Source organism: Rattus norvegicus, chromosome 13 (assembly GCF_036323735.1).
Source record: "Rattus norvegicus strain BN/NHsdMcwi chromosome 13, GRCr8, whole genome shotgun sequence".
Classification (NCBI taxonomy): Eukaryota; Metazoa; Chordata; class Mammalia; order Rodentia; family Muridae; genus Rattus; species Rattus norvegicus.
Window position 1 is genome coordinate 236,159 of NC_086031.1, and position 15,640 is coordinate 251,798.

Here is a 15,640-nt window from a genome sequence, read left to right on the forward strand (position 1 = left end):
CCTGCGTCCTGAAGTTCTGGACCCTCTCCACGAGCAGAGGCTCTCCTCGGCGCAGGCGATGGTGAGGAGTTTGTCCCGGTTTTCGGCACCAAATGTCGTGCGCCTAACGTCTCGCCAGCAAGAACGACGCGTGGACACCAGGATCCTTCTGCAGCAAAGCGTTTATTGCATCTTGAAGAGTAAGCGAGCGAGCCCCAGAATGGGGCTGCTTATATACACCCTAATGTGGCATGTCCACGCCTGATTGGTCACTCACCCATGATCTCATAAGGCACTCCCCGGAGTGGGCAAAAACCTGGCACAAAGGCACTCTTGCACATGCGCACACAGTTAACTTCCTGAAAGGAAGTCAGCTGGCACGGCGGAGGTCAGCGCCATCTTGTAATGGCGGAGGCTATCCTGGCCTTCCATGTGGGGCGCAGTGGAAGCCAGCCCCATTTTGTGGTGGCGAATGTTAAAGTGGCCCTTTACACCAGAGGAAAACACCAAACACTATCTGGAACCCTGGTGCACGGAAGCTCCCAGGAAGGGCGGCACAGAACCTCCTGGTTGCTGCCCCCACGGAGAGCTAATAAGGAACACCCCACGAGCAAACTTAAACCTCGGAACCACAGGTAAGAAAAACCTTCCTACTCCAAGCTACCTGCCTGGTGAACTCAAGACACAGGCCCACAGGAACAGCTGAAGACCTGTAGATAGGAAAAACTACATGTCCGAAAGCAGAACACTCTGTCCATATAACTGGGTGAAAGAAAACAGAAAAACAGGTCTACAGCACTCCTGACACACAGGCTTATAGGACAGTCTAGCCACTGTCAGAAATAGCAGAACAAAGTAACACTAGAGATAATCTGATGGCGAGAGGCAAGCGCAGGAACCCAAGAAACAGAAACCAAGGTTACATGGCATCATCGGAGCCCAATTCTCCCACCAAAGCAAACACGGAATATCCAAACACACCAGAAAAGCAAGATCTAGATTCAAAAATCATATTTGATCATGATGGTGGAGGACTTCAAGAAAGACGTGAAGAACTCCCTTAGAGAAACACAGGAAAACATAAATAAACAAGTAGAAGCCTACAGAGAGGAATCACAAAAATCCCTGAAAGAATTCCAGGAAAACACAATCAAACAGTTGAAGGAATTGAAAATGGAAATAGAAGCAATCAAGAAAGAGCACATGGAAAAAAACCCACCTTTTAAAAAGGGGCTGGTGATTTAGCTCAGTGGTAGAGCACTTACCTAGGAAGCACAAGGCCCTGGGTTCGGTCCCCAGCTCCGAAAAAAAAAAAAAAACCAAAAAAAAAAAAAAAACCAAAAAAAAACAAAGAAAGAACACATGGAAACAGCCCTGGATATAGAAAACCAAAGGAAGAGACAAGGAGCCTTAGATACAAGCATCACCAACAGAATACAAGAGATAGAAGAGAGAATCTCAGGAGCAGAAGATTCCATAGAAACATCGACTCAACTGTCAAAGATAATGTAAAGTGGAAAAAGCTATTGGTCCAAAACATACAGGAAATCTAGGACTCAATGAAAAGATCAAACCTAAGGATAATAGGTATAGAAGAGTGTGAAGACTCCAAGCTCAAAGGGCCAGTAAATATCTTCAACAAAATCATAGAAGAAAACTTCCCTAACCTAAAAAAAGAGATACCCATAGGCATACAAGAAGCCTGCAGAACTCCAAATAGGTTGGACCAGAAAAGAAACTCCTCCCGTCACATAATATTCAAAACACAAAATGCACAAAATAAAGAGAGAATATTAAAAGCAGTAAGGGAAAAAGGTCAAGTAACATTTAAAGGCAGATATATCAGAATCACACCAGACTTTTCGCCAAAAACTATGAAAGCCAGAAGATCTTGGACAGATTTCATACAAACCCTAAGAGAACTCAAATGCCAGAACAGGTTACTGTATCCTGCAAAACTCTCAATAAACATTGATTGAGAAACCAAGATATTCCATGGCAAAACCAAATTTACACAATATCTTTCTACAAATCTGGCACTACAAAGAATAATAAATGGTAAAGCCCAACAGAATGAGGCAAGCTATACTCTAGAAAAAGGAAGAAACTAATCGTCTTGGCAACAAAACAAAGAGAAGAAAGGCACACAAACATAGCCTCACATCCAAATATGAATATAACAGGAAGCAATAATCACTATTCCTTAATATCTCTCAACATCAATGGACTCAACTTCCCAATAAAAAGACATAGATTAACAAACTGGATATGCAATGAGGACCCTGCATTCTGCTGCCTACAGGAATCAAAACTCAGAGACAAAGACAGACACTACTTCAGAGTGAAAGGCTGGAAATCAACTTTCCAAGCAAATGGTCGGAAGAAGCAAGCTGGGGTAGCCATTCTAATATCAAATAAAATCAATTTTCAACTAAAAGTCATCAAAAAAGATAAGGAAGGAAACTTCATATTCATCAAAGGAAAAATCCACCAAGATGAACTCTCAATCCTAAATATCTATGCCCCAAATACAAGGGCACCTACATACGTAAAAGAAACCTTACTAAAGCTCAAAACACACATTGCACCTCACACAATAATAGTAGGAGATTTCAACACCCCACTCTCATCAATGTACAGATCATGGAAACAGAAATTAAACAGATATGTAGACAGACTAAGAGAAGTCATGAACCAAATGGACTTAACAGATATTTATAGAACATTCTATCCTGAAGGAAAATGATATACATTCTTCTCAGCTCCTCATGATACTTTCTCCAAAAGTGACCATAAAATTGGTCAAAAAACGGGCCTCGACAGGTAAAGAAAGATAGAAATAATCACATGTGTAGTATCAGTCCACCACGGCCTAAAACTGGTCTTCAATAACAATAAGGGAAGAACGCCCACATATACGTGGAAGTTGAACAATGCTCTACTCAATGATAACCTGGTCAAGGAAGAAATAGAGAAAGAAATTAAAGACTTTTTAGAATTTAATGAAAATGAAGGTACAACATACCCAAACTTATGGGACACAAGGAAAACTGTGCAAAGAGGAAAACTCATAGCTCTGAGTGTCTGCAGAAAGAAACAGGAGAGAGAATATGTCAATAGCTTGAGAGCATACCTAAAAACTCTAGAAAAAAAGAAGCAAATACACCCAGGAGGTGTAGAAGACAGGAAATACTCAAACTCAGAGCTGAAATCAGCCACATAGAAACAAAAAGGACCATAGAAAGAATCAACAGAACCAAAAGTTGGTTCTTTGAGAAATTCAACAAAATAGATAAACCCTTAGCTAGACTAACGAGAGGACCCAGAGAGTGTGTCCAAATTAACCAAATCAGAAAAAAAAGGGAGACATAACTACAGAATCAGAGGAAATTCAAAAAAGCATCAGATCTTACTATAATAGACTATATTCAAGAAAACCTGAAAATCTGCAGGAAATGGACAATTTCCTAGACAGATACCAGGTACTGAAGTTAAATCAGGAACAGATAAACCAGTTAAACAACCCCATAACTCCTAAGGAAAGAAAAGCAGTCATTAAAGTCTCCCAACCAAAAAGAGCCCATGTCCAGACAGGTTTAGTGCAGAATTCTATCAGACCTTCACAGAAGACCTCATACCAATACTATCCAAACTATTCGACAAAATTGAAACAGATGGAGCACTACCGAATTCCTTCTATGAAGCCACAATTACTCATATACCTAAACCACACAAAGACCCAACATAGAAAGAGAACTTCAGACCAATTTCCCTTATGAATATCAACGCAAAAATACTTAATAAAATTCTGGCAAACCGAATTCAAGAGCACATCAAAACAATCATCCAACATGGTCAAGTAGGCTTCATCCCAGCCATGCAGGGATGGTTTAATATACGGAAAACCATCAATGTGATCCATTATATAAAAAAACCAAAACAACAAAACCACATGATCATTTCATTAGATGTTGAGAAAGCATTTGACAAAATTCAACACCCCTTCATGATAAAAGTTCTGGAAAGAATAGGAATTCAAGGCCCATACCTAAACATAGTAAAAGCCATATACAGCAAACCAGTTGCTAAAATTAACCTAAATGGAGAGAAACTTGAAGCAATCCCATTGAAATCAGGGACTAAAGAAGGCTGCCCACCCTCTCCCTACTTATTCAATATAGTTATTGAAGTTCTAGCCAGAGAAAATAGAAAACAAAAGGAGATCAAGGGGATACACATTGGAAAAGAAGAAGTCAAAATATCACTATTTGCAGATGATATGATCGTATATTTAAGTGATCCAAAAGTTCCACCAGAGAACTACTAAAGCTGATAAACAACTTCAGCAAAGTAGCTGGGTATAAAATTAACTAAAATAAACCAGTAGCCTTCCTCTACACAAAAGAGAAACAAGCCGAGAAAGAAATTAGAGAAACGAAACCATTCATAATAGACCCAAACAATATAAAGTACCTTGGTGTGACTTTAACCAAGCAAGTAAAAGATCTGTACAATAAGAACTTCAAGACACTGAGGAAAGAAATTGAAGAAGACCTCAGGAGATGGAAAGATCTCCCATGCTCATGGATTGGCAGGATTAATATAGTAAAAATGGACATTTTACCAAAAGCAACCTACAGATTCAATGCAATACCCATCAAAATACCAATCCAATTCTTCAAAGAGTTAGACAGAACAATTTGCAAATTCATCTGGAATAACAAAAACCCAGGATAGCTAAAACTCTTCTCAACTATAAAAGGACTTCAGGGGGAAACACTATCCCTGAACTCAAGCAATATTACAGAACAATAGTGATAAAAACAACATGCTATTGGTACAGAGACAGACAGATAGACCAATGGAATAGAATTGAAGACCCAGAAATGAACCCACACACCTATGGTCACTTGATTTTTGACAAAGGAGCCAAAACCATCCAATGGAAAAAAGATAGCATTTTCAGCAAATGCTGCTGGTTCAACTGGAGGTTAACATGTAGAAGAATGCAGATCGATCTATTCTTATCACCCTGTACAAAGCTTAAGTCCAAGTGGATCAAGTACCTCCACATCACACCAGATACATTCAAACTAATAGAAGAAAAACAAGGGCAGCATCTCAAACACATGGGCACTGGAAAAAATTCCTGAACAAAACACCAATGGTTTATGCTCTAAGATCAAGAATCGACAAATGGGATCTCATAAAACTGCAAAGCTTCTGTAAGGCAAAGGACACTGTGGTTAGGACAAAACCAACTGATTGGGAAAAGATCTTTACCAATCCTACAACAGATAGAGTGCTTATATCCAAAATATACAAAGAACTCAAGAAGTTAGACTGCAATAACCCTATTAAAAATGGGGTTCAGAAATAAACAAAGAATTCACAGCTGAGGAATGTCAAATGGCTGAGAAACACCTAAAGAAATCTTCAACATCTTAAGTCATAAGGGAAATGCAAATCAAAACAACCCTGAGATTTCACCTCACACCAGTGAGAATGGCTAAGATCAAAAACTCAGGTGATAACAAATGCTGGCGAGGATGTGGAGAAAGACAAACACTCCTCCATTGTTGGTGGGATTGCAGACTGGTAAAACCATTCTGGAAATCTGTCTGGAGGTTCCTCAGAAAATTGGACATTGAACTACCTGAGGATCCAGCTATACCTCTCTTGGGCATATACCCACAAGATACCCCAACATATAACAAAGACACGAACTCCACTATGTTCATAGCAGCCTTATGTATAATAGCCAGAATCTAGAAAGAACCCAGATGCCCTTCAACAGAGGAATGGATACAGAAAATGTGGTACATCTACACAATGGAATATTACTCAGCTATCAAAAACAACGACTTTATGAAATTCATAGACAAATGTTTGGAACTGGAAAATATCATCCTGAGTGATAACCCAATCACAGAAAAACACACATGGTATGCACTCATTGATAAGTGGCTATTAGCCCAAAAGATTGAATTACCCTAGATTCATAGAACACATGAAACTCAAGATGGATGATCAAAATGTGAATGCTTCAGTGGTTGGGGATTTAGCTCAGTGGTAGAGCGCTTGCCTAGCAAGCGCAATGCCCTTGGTTCGGTCCCCAGCTCTGAAAAAAAAATAAAAAAAAATGTGAATATTTCATTCCTTCTTTAAAAGGGGAACAAGAATACCCTTGGCAGGGAATAGAGAGGCAAAGATTAAAACAGACACAGAAGGAACACCCATTCAGAGCCTGCCCCACATGTGGTCCATACATATATGGCCACCCAATTAGACAAGAGGAATGAAGCAAAGAAGTGCAGGCTGACAGAAGCAGGATGTAGATCTCCCCTGAGAGACACAGCCAGAATACAACAAATACAGAGGCGAATGCCAGCAGCAAACCACTGAAGTGAGAATAGGTCCCCCAATGAAGGAATCAGAGAAAGAACTGGAAGAGTTTGAAGGGGCTTGAGACCCCTTATGAACAACAATGCCACCCAACCAGAGCTTCTAGGGAATAAGCCACTACCTAAAGACTATACATGGACTGACTCTGGACTCTGACCTCATAGGTAACAATGAATATCCTAGTAAGAGCACCAGTGGAAGGGAAGCCCTTGTTCCTGCTAAGACTGAACCCCCAGTGAATGTGATTGTTGGGGGGAGGGCGGCAATGGGGGGAGGATGGGGAAGGGAACACCCATAAAGAAGGGGAGGGGGAGGGATTAGGGGGATATTCGCCAGGAAACTGGGAAAGGGAATAACATTCGAAATGTAAATAAGAAATACTCAAGTTAATTAAAAAAAAAAGAAAAAAAAAAAGAAGGGAAGGGGTATGAGGTTTATGGACAAGAACCTGGGAAAGGGAGTAACATTTGAAATGTAAATAAAGAAATATCCAATAAAAAATTAAATAAAAAAGAAATTAAAATGAGCATTACTAAGTTATTTAAGTAAAAAAAAATTATGGTTTTAAAATTAAATTTCATTATGTTTTCACCTTTTCTTTCTAACCTCCTCACAGCTACCCTTTCCCATATGCTGTTACTGATATACGCATATATTTGTTGTGTGTATATGGTATGCACACACACAAATATATGTAAATAGAACTTGATTTCTCATGTGTATAGAATTTTAAGATGGAAAACTCTGAATTGGACGATTAATAAAAGGGAATTCATCTAATTCTCCTTTTCTCAGCAGTCATTAGCTTCCTGTAGTTCTTTGTTCCATGGCAGGTAACAATGAAATATTTCTCCTTCTACTCTAATACTTCCAATGGTATTACCAGTCTTCTGATCCTGTTTGTACAACCACTTTTGAGAGAGACTATTTCACAGAAGACTTACTGGTATTCTGTCTTTTACAATCTTTCTGTTCCTTCTGCTGTGATGTTCCTTTAGGTGGAGATACGGGAATCATGTTATAAATGTATTCTTTGGGGATGGCCTCATTGTCATCTGTTGACCAATACATTAAGTCCAGTTGTGGTTTTCTATGGTGACCTACATTTGCTGTGAAGAAAACTTCTTTATCTTTTGTTTATAATTGGATTTTTTAAACCCTTCACTGATTCTTAGTGAGTTTCACATTATGCAACCCAGTTCCACTCATCTCCCTGTCCCTTGTAATCTTCCCCACTGCCCTTGTAACCCACCCCATAAACAAAACACACAATAACACACACACACACACACACACACACACACACACACACACACACAAATAAAGCCAATGAAAAACCTAATAAACAAAACATAGAAAACATCTTCTTATGGAAGCTGTAGTGTGTCACTTTGAGTCCACAGCATACCCCTTTAGACATCTTCATTTGCAAGTTTCCTGGTTCAAGGTCTCTGCCCTCTGTGACTCCATCAATTTTGGATCCTTAAATAGACTCCTCCGGGTCTTGCCATTGTTACCCTGTGTCATGGAGATCCTGTATTAGTGGATCAGCAGGACAGACCTTTTCATAGGCACCAACAGCTCACAAATATGTAGATTTTTGAGGTGGACTATTTCTATAGCCCACAGAGTATAGGATATGGGATAGGGGCCAGGTGTGCGACTGTCTTGTTCCCGCCCCAGGGCATCACCAGAGAGAGGTCTCTGTCTTTGTCTTCCAGCAGTGTTGAAAAATGCCCTTAATGAGGAGTAGTATCCACACTTCTCTGTGGACATAAGTATAATATGTAAAAATGAGTTATGATGGTGTTGCAAAGTGGTGAAAGTAGAGAGTTTTTCCTAAGATTGTGCTTTCACTAGTCCAGAGACACAAGACATGACTTCTTTCCGTCTGTCTGGATTTTAAATACAATTAGACTGTTGTTAGTAGCTAATGAAATGTGAGGGCTACTCTTAACACGTTTGTGAAAATCTTATCATGTTGGTACTTGTCATGGTTCATATATATTTTAACTGGATAGGAGTGTTTAATTGATTCCTTCATTTGAAAGCTTAGGTAGAAATCTCTGGAACCATTGAATGTAAACCACAGAAAAGACACTTATATGATCCATCTTGAATTGTCCCAGTCCTGTATGCTACATGTGCAGTGTCTTTAGGAAAAAGGGGTTCCACACTCAAGGCCTGAGAACAAATCAAGGGCTGCATCAGTAAATTGTTTTATTTTAATAGTCACTTAGACTATTATGATCCTTTTTTTATTTCTCACTATTAATTTTCTTCTCTTTAATATTCTTTTTGCATTATTATTCATTGGATTTTATTATTTACATTTCAAATTTCCCTTTTCCTTTTTTCCCCTCCATAAACCCTCTATCACATTCCTGCTCCCTCTGCTTCTATGAGGGTGTTCCCCCACCCATTCAATCATCCCTTACCACCTATCCACCTCCCCACCTTGACATACCCCTACACTGAGGCATCAAGCCTTGGCAGGACCAAGTTCTTCTTCTCTCATTGATCCCACAAAAGGCCATTTTTTGCTACATATGCACTAGAGCCATGGGTCTGTCCATGTATACTCTTCGAATAGTGGTTTAGTCTCTGGGAACTCTGGTTCGTTGGCATTGTTGTTCTCATGGGAAGGGACAAATGCCTTCAGCTCCTTCAATACTTTCCCTAACTCCTCCCTTGGGAACCCTATTCTCAGTTTAATGGTTGGCTGCAAGCATCTGCCTCTGCATTTGTAATGCTCTAGCTGAGCCTCTCAGGAGACACCTATATCAGGCTCCTGCCAACTAACACTTCTTGTCATAAGCAATATGAGCTGGGTTTGGTGGTGTACATGGGCTGGTTCAACAGGTGAGACAGTCTCTGAATAGCCTTCCCTTCAGTCTCTGCTCCAAATTTTCACTCCATATTTTCTACTGTGAATATTTTTGTTTTGCCTTCTAAGATAGATGGAAGCATCCATACTTTGGTTGTATTTCTTCTTGAGCTTCATGAGGTCTTTCAATTATATCTTGGGTAATCTGAGCTTTGGGGCTAATATCCACATATCAGCGTGTGGATACCATGTGTGGTTTTTTATTTTATTTTTCCTGTTTGGGTTACTTCATTCAGGATATTTTCTAGTTCCATCTGTTTGCCTATAAATTCCATGAAATCATTATTTTTAGAAGCTCAATAGTACTTCATTGTGTAAATGTACCACAATTTCTGTATCTATTTCTCTATTCAGAGATATCGAGGTTCTTTCCATCTTCCGGTCATTATACATAAGGCTGCTATGAACATAGTGGAACATGTGTCCTTGTTATATGTTGCAGCATCTTTTGGGTATATGCCCAAAAATGTTGTACTTAAGTAGTACTATGTCCAATTTTCTGAAGAACCTCCAGACTGATTTTCAGAGTGGTTCTACAAGCTTGAAATCCCAGCAAAAATGGAAGAGTGTTCTTATTTCTCCACATCCTCACCAGCATCAGTCATAACCTGAGTTTTCTAACTTAGTCATTTTGACTGGTGTGAGGTGGAATCTCAGGGTTGTTTTGATTACCATTTCCCTGATGACTAAGAATGTTGAACATTTCTTTAGGTGCTTCTCTGCCATCCAGTATTCCTCAGTTGAGAATTTTGTTTTGCTCTTTAGCCCATTTTTGAAAACAGTTATTTGATTCTCTCAAGGTTAACTTCTTGAGTTCTTTGTATGTATTGGATATTAGCCCTCTATCAGATATAGAATTGGTAAAGATCTTTTCCAAATCTGTTGGCTGCCATTTTGTCATAATGACAGTGTTCTTTGTCTTACAGAAGCTGTGTAATTTTATGAGGTCCCATTTGTTGATTCTTGATCTTAAAGCATAAGCAATTGGTGTTCTATTCAGGAAGGTTTCTCCAATGCCCATGTGTTTGAGGATCTTCCCCACTTTTTCTTCTATTATTTTGAGTATATCTGGTTTTATGTGTAGGTCTTTGATCAATATTGACTTGACCTTTGTATAGGGCAATAAGAATGGATTAATTTGCATGGATCAATTTGCATTCTTCTAAGTGCTAACCACCAGTTGAACCAGCACCATTTGTTGAAAATGCTATCTTTTTTTTTTTTTTTTTTTTTTTAGATTCTTTGTCAAAGTCAAGTGGCCATAGATGTGAGAGTTTATTTCTGTGTCTTCAATTCTACTCCATTGATCTGCCTGTCTGTCTTTTTACCAGTAACATAGAGTTTTTATCACTATTGCTCTGCAATATAACTTGAGGTCAGGGATGGTGATTCCCCCAGAGGTTCTTTTATTGTTGAGAATAGTTTTCATTATCTTGTTGGGTTTTGTTTTTTTGTTGTTGTTGGTGGTGGTGGTGGTGGTAGTGGTGGTGGTGGTGGTGGTGGTGGTGGTGGTGGTGGTGGTGGTGGTGGTTTTTGGTATTGTTTTTGTTTGTTTGTTTTGTAATTCCAAATGAATTTTCAAATTTCTCTTTCTAACTCTGTGAAGAATTGAGTTGAAATTTTGATGGGGATTGCATTGAATCTGTAGATTGCTTTTGGCAAGATGGCCATTTTTACAGTATTAACCCTGCCAATCCATGAGCATTGTAGACCTTTCTACCTTCTGAGATCTTCAATTTCTTTCTTCAGAGATTTGAAGTTTTTCTCATACAGATCTTTCACTTGCTTGGTTAGAGTCACACCCAGGTACTTTATATTATTTCTGACTTTTGTGAAGGGTGTCGTTTTCCTCATTTCTTTCTCAGCCTGTTTATCCTTTGAGTAGATGAAGGCTACTGATTTAAGTTAATTTTATATCCAGCCAATTTCCTGCAGTTGTTTATCAGGTTTAGGAGTTCTCCAGTGGAATTTTTGTGGTTATCTTAGTATTCGCTCATATCATCTGCAAATAGTGATATTTTGACTTATTCCTTTCCAATTTGTGTCGCTTTGACCTCATTTTGTTGTCTGATTGCTCTGGCTAGGACTTTGAGCACTATATTGAATAGGTAGGGAGAGGGTGGGAAGACTTTTCTAGTTTGTGATTTTAGTGGGATTGCTTTAAGTTTCTCTCCATTTAGTTTGATATTGACTACTGGTTTACTGTATATTGCTCTGTCTATGTTTAGTCTTGAATTCCTGATGTTTCCAAGACTTTTAAGTTGAAGAGGTGTTGATTTTTGTGAAATGCTTTCTCAGTATCTAATGAGTTGATCTGCCAATATTTTTTGTTTATTTTGTTTATTTTTTTGTTTTCCTTTCAGTTTCCTTATACAGTGGATTACATTAATGGGTTTAAATATATTGAATCATCCCTGCATCTCTGGGATGAAACATTCTTGATAATGATGGACGATCATTGTGACATGCTCTTGGATTCCATTAGCGAGAATTTTGCCTCTATAATCATAAGGGAAATTGGTCTGAAGATTTTTTTTTCTTTATTGGGTCTTGTGTGGTTTAGGTATAAGCATAATATGGCTTCATAGAATAAATCGGGTTGTGTTCCTTCTGTTTTTATTTTGTGAAATAGTTTGGAGATTATTGTTATTCCATCTTCTGTGAAGGTCTGATAGAATTCAGCACTATACCCATCTGGTCCTGAGCTTCATTTGATTTTTTCCTTTGATGAATGTGAAGTGTCCTTCATTATCTTTTTTAAAAACTGGTTGAAAGTAGATTTTGTTCTATATTAGAATGACTACCACAGTTTGTTTCTTGGGGCCATTTGTTTACAATTTTTTTTCCAGACTTTTACTCTGGGGCAGTGTCTGTCCTTGTCACTGATATGTATTTCCTGTATACAGCAAAATTCTGGTTCCCCCTTAGTTATCCAGTCTGTTAGTCTACGTCTTTTTATTGGGGAATTGAGTCCATTGATGTTGAGCAGTATTAGGAACCAATGATTGCTGTTTCGTATTGATTTTGTTATTAGAAGCAGAATTATGTCACTGTTTTATTTGGGGTGTTTTGAAAGAATATTGCATTCTTGCTCTTTCGAGTGTGTAGTTTCCTTCCTTCTGTTGGAGTTTTCCATTTATTTTCCTTTAGAGGCCTGAATTTGTGAAAATATATTGTGTAAATTTGGTTTTGTGATGGAATATCTTGGTTTCTCCAACTATGTCAATTTAGAGTTTTGCTGAATATAGTAGCCTGGGCTGGCATTTGTGTTCTCTGTGGGTCTTTATGACATCTTCTCAGGACCTTCAAGCTTTTATAGTCTCTGTTGAGAAGTCTGGTGTGGTTCTGATAAGTCTGTCTTTATATGCTACTTAACTGCTATTAATATTCTTTCTTTGTTTTGTGCATTTGCTGTGCTGACTTTTATGTGGTAGGAAGAACTTCTGGTCCAATCTATTTGTAACTCTGTAGGCTTCTTGTATGTTTATGGACATCACTTTCCTTATATTACAGAAATTTTCTCTTATAATTTTGTAGAAGATATTTACTGGCCCTTTAAGATGGGACTCTTCACTCTTTTCTATATGTATTATCTTTAGGTTTGATATTTTCATTCTGTCCTGGATTTCTTCAATGTTTTGAGTTAAGAGCTATTTGGGGCTTGCATTTTCTTTGACTGTTGTGTTTTTATATTTTCTATGGTATCATCTACTCCTGAGATTCTCTCTTCTATCTCTTGTATTCTGTTAGTAATGCTTATGTCTATGACTCCAGATCTCTTTTCTAGGTTTTCTAGCTCCAGAGTTGTCTCCCTTTGTGCTTTCTTTATTGTTTCTACTTCCATTTTTAAATCCTGGATTGTTTTGTTCCATTCCTTCACCTGTTTGTGTTTTCCGTTAACTCTTAAGAGATTTTTGTGTTTCCTCTTTAATGGCTTCTAACTATTGACCTGTGTAAGAATATATTTCTTTAATGGATTTATTTATTAAAATTTGCTTAAAGTGCTCTTATATCATCAGTTGTGATTTTAATTCAAAATCTTGTTCTTCCATTGTGTTGGAGATTCCTGAGCTTACTGTGTAGGGAAACTGAATTCTGATGATCCCAAGTGGCCTTAGTTTCTGTTGCTTAGTTTCTTGCCCTTGCCTCTCGCCTTCTGCTTATGTCTGATGTTTGCTGGTCTTCTTGTCTTTGACAGTGGCTTGAACTTCCTGTAAGCCTAAGTGTCAGCACTCATGGAGACCATCTTTCTTCCAGCTGGATCTGGGTACAGAAAGCTGTGGCCTGTAACAAACATTCTAAAAGAGGTTCCTGGTGCTTGATATTTGTATTTGTGTTAGTCTGTTTCTTGTGTTGTATATTGTAACCACAAGTGTCTTAACTTCATGTTAGCTCATTATTCTTTCATCTTCTGATAATTAGAGATAGGGAAAATATAAATACTATTTTTTAATTCCAAATGTATTTGAGAACACAGACCACTAAATACCATTTCATTAAACCTTTCTTTTTTTCACTTTTTATTATTTTGAACATTGGGTAATATCTTTTTTATTGGTTATTTTATTTATTTATATTTCAAATATTCTCTGCCTCTCCTGTTTCTCTTCCAAAAACTCATATCACATCACCCTCACTTCTGTCTCTACGGGGGTGCTACCCAACCCAACCACCCAGTCCTGGTTTGCTGCTCTAGCATCTACCTATGCTGGGGTACCAAACCTCTACAGGACCAGGGGCCTCCCCTCCCATTGATGTCTGACATGGCCATTCTGTGCTACATATTCAGCTGGAGCCACGGGTCTCTCCCGGTGTATTCTTCAAGAAGAAGGAAGACCAAAGCATGCATATGTCAGGCCTACTTAGTAGGGGGAACAAAATAATAATGGGAATTAGAAGGATGGAGGAATCTGGGAAGGAGAGAGGGCAGGGAGGAAGAAAGGGGGGCCAGAATCAGGTGTGGGAAGAGATACTGGGAGGGGATGGGCATTTAGAAAGTCAAGAAATTGAATGGAGGCTTATAGCAGTATGGGATGGGAACTGAGGATAGGCACAAGAAATTCCCAGATGTCAGGGAAGCAAGAGTTTCCCAGGATCCAATAGGGATGGCATTGGCCAAAATACCCAACAAAGAGACCATGTAGAGACCATATCTGCTGGGAGCCAAGATAACTTATACACCCTCTGTTTCAGGCCCAATTATACACCATCAGTTTCTGGGAAACCTAGCCAGTTTTATGTTCTTATCAGTACACCTGCAACTTGGAATTTATGGTCACAGGAATGGAAAGAACAATGGGAGTGTGGTGATGGTGATGAATTTGTCTTGGCCCCTGTGTGGCCTTCCAGCTTGCTTGTCTTTATAAGCCACTGCCCTGAAATAAGGTTTGAGAGCTTGACCAAACAATGACTTGCTCTCATTCTTTGTGCCTCCTGTCCCCCATTTTTTCACCCACTCCTCAGGTCTCAGCTGAAACCCTGACAAGTCGGGGCAACTGGCACCAGAGTGGCATCCAGACGTGGGGACTGGGTACAGGGGTCTGACTAAATGTTGTTCGCCTATGGATGTCCCCCTCTCATAGGGTCACCACTTCCTTGAGGAAACGAGAGAAAATCTGTACTGTGATTGTCACAGCTGCCCACTGTGAGTCCATTCTTAAGGTAAGACTGAGCAACACAATCATTGGACAGGCACTGAGTAAACATGACTTGTTTTAAAAGGGTCTTAAAGAGTCTCTCAAGGTTCGAGGAACTCAGGTTAAGACAAAGGATCTTGCTAAATTATTTATATTCCTTGATGATGTTTGTCTTTGGTTTACACAAAAGGGAACTAATTATGAAAAAGGTGAGCCAGAGTGGGAGACTGTCTGAAAGATTTTTATAGGACATTTGGCCCAGAAAGGGTCCATGTTCAAGCCTTTTCCTACTGAAACTTGAATAATGAAGTACTTAGGTTTTATAAGACATGGCCAGATATCCAAGAGGTACTTAATGAGGGAGTAAACATCCTACAGTGACATTCTCGGGCTCTATCTGTCTGAGATTCTGTCTCCATCATCATGCCAGATACAGGTCCCCAGATCCACCCGCTGAGTCTGAGCAGGTATCTGCAAAGGTTCCTACTCCTAATATTTTCCCTTCCTTGACTGAGTTGAAAGTCCCAGTATGCAGCAAACCCGATGAAGTTCCCCCCACCCTGGGGGGATTAATCATCCCTAGCAGAAGAGGCTGCAAAATGTCACAATCCTGATTGGCCACCATTACACACTGCTGACTCTAGGCCACCCCCCTACAAAATTGCTCCCCCATTTTTGGCTCCCATTTTTTATTTTGACTCAGATGTAGCCAATACCACTGAAAATGCTAAAA